The sequence below is a fragment of the Tenrec ecaudatus genome, chromosome 7 (assembly GCF_050624435.1).
Source record: "Tenrec ecaudatus isolate mTenEca1 chromosome 7, mTenEca1.hap1, whole genome shotgun sequence".
Lineage (NCBI taxonomy): Eukaryota > Metazoa > Chordata > Mammalia > Afrosoricida > Tenrecidae > Tenrec > Tenrec ecaudatus.
Window position 1 is genome coordinate 37,367,102 of NC_134536.1, and position 2,336 is coordinate 37,369,437.

At 40.0% G+C, this 2,336-nt stretch overlaps 1 non-coding gene across 1 annotated transcript; it reads right to left on the reverse strand.

Moving 5' to 3' along the window:
* Positions 1–407: 407 nt before the first annotated feature.
* On the reverse strand, positions 408–471 carry LOC142453987 (U7 small nuclear RNA). Its single transcript, XR_012785529.1, has one exon. It is a non-coding gene; the product is annotated as a U7 small nuclear RNA (small nuclear RNA).
* Between the last annotated feature and the right edge of the window lie 1,865 nt (positions 472–2,336).

Genomic DNA, 2,336 nt, shown 5'->3' on the forward strand with positions numbered 1-2,336 from the left:
ATGTACATATGAAAATATTTTTATATATGAGGATGGGGAAATAGATCTATGTGCATATATTTATAGGTTTAGTATTAAGGTAGCAGAAGGACATTGCACTTCCACTCAAGTACTCCCTCCATGCAAGAATAAATAAAAATGAGTACCTGATGCCAGGGGCTTAAGTGGAGAGCAAATGTTTTGAGAATGATGAGGGAAATGAATGTACAGATGTGCTTTACAAAATCGGTGTATGTATGAATTGTGATAAGAGTTGTTTGAGCTCCTAATAAAATGATTTTTTAAAAAGATGTAAAAAAGAGAGAATATTTCCTTTTTCTGTTTCCTTTTAACTTATGTAAATGTGTATAGCAAAGAGCTCTGGGAAATGGCAACGGCAAATCCTTTGTCCATTTATATTTCTTTTTTGGGTTTTCCGGAAAAAACAGAAAAAAGTCTGCTAGACAAATTCTAATAGAGCTGTTGACACTTGTCCATTTATATTTCAGAGCATTTTGGTAAAGATTAATTCCCTAGAGAGGGGAGGAGCAGAAGACATCATAGTTCCTCTGGCAGAAGTTGATAATGTGGGGCAGGAGGTGAAGGGCTAAAATAGACACCAGAGCTTCTGGTGGCACAGAAGGTTGAGAACTGGGTCACAAGCCAAAGGGTGGTGATTTGAGTACCTCACCAGCTCTGTGAGAGGAAGATATGGCAGTCTGATCTGCTGAGGTGGCAGGTTTGTAACCCTACAAGGCTGTTCTTCTCTGTACCACTGGCTTACTACAAGTGGAAATTGACTCAACAGCAGTCAGTTTAGAATGAGCAGCACCCATGCACTTCCTAGTAAGATCTGGGCATGACTCCGTAAGTGGCCTTCTGCAGAGCTGAGATCAGTAGCAGCTCTGTTCTTAGGATTTTTGCCACACCTGAGTTTCTCAAAGGTCACAGTGGTTTTCACGTGGGCTCTCATTTAGCCAGTGATTTTTTTTTTAGTACCTAAATCTTCTCCGAAGGAGCCTTGGGGGCCTAGTGGATTACACTGTGGGCTGCGGACTACAAGGTCAGCAGTTTGAACACACCAATCTCATGCAGGAGAGATGAAGCTTTCTACTCCAGTAAAGATTTATAGTCTCAGAACACCAAAGGGGCAGTCTATTTTCTCCTATAGGGTCAAGATGAGTCAACATCAACTTGATGAGAGTGAGTAAATCTCCTGGTTGAAGTACCTAGTTGACAGCTAATTGGTTAAACCTTGGCTGCTGCGGGTAGTGTGTGTTAAAACCTCTTAAATATATGAAACACTGAGGGAGCAATTTTATAATACTGCTTGATGTGATAGAACTATGGATATGCTATCTGTATTAGCTCCCCATAAAATGATTTTGAAAAAAAAAGTTGACAAACTAAGACCATTAGCTAGGAAGAAGGGATGTTTGGTAGCAATAGAAAAATATCTCTAAGTGACCATAATAAGAGGGTTTTTAAAAAATTTATTCTTTAAATTTACATAAAAGAATATTTTTCAAAACCTAATAGTAACCATTAATAGAATTTTTAAAATGATATGTTAATCGCAAATCATTTAATAATAGTAAGAGAGGCATGGTAAATTAAAATAGCAAAATACATTCATCCTCTCTCCTTTATTCAGCAAGCTTTTCTTGGCACTCTCTCTGTGTCAGGCAGTGTCCAACCCTGAGGAAATGGTGGTGAACAGAAGCCCTGCCCTCCTGGAGCTTTCATTCTAGTGTTGAGATTCAGACAATGAAGGTAACAGACACAAAGTGATGATGATTATATCTCAGAGAAAGAAGGTTACTATGAAAAATAAAGTGGGTGTAAGTTTGCAATTTTAACAAGGGAACAGGGAAGTCCCTATTGAGAACATGATGTTTGCATCAAGACTTAGAGGAGCCAAGGAGGGAACCAAGAAGATAACAGAGAAAAGGTTTGTCTTGGCATTGAGATTGTTTCTGAACAAAAACCGAAGGCAGAACTTCATCTGATTTGCTTAAGGAAGAACAAGAAAGCTAGCGTTATAACTCAATGTGGTAGTTACATAATCTGGTGTCAATTTGGAGCTTGAGAGGATGAAGAGTGAAGGGGTGGAGTCTAGTCTGTCAATCTGGTCACAACTACTGAAGCCTCTGTGGGCATGGCCTTCCCCTGAGGATTCTGGGGAAATTCTGGTTTTTCCTCCTTGGTGAGATGGAAGATTTCTTTCTCTCGGGTCACTCCCTGAGAGACATTCTACTGACAAGACAAATGTCACTACCCTGATAGACCTGTGCCCGGGGAACTGGAGGTGCCATGTGGAAAACTCCTGCCTGAGCTGAGATGCTTCTACCGTCACT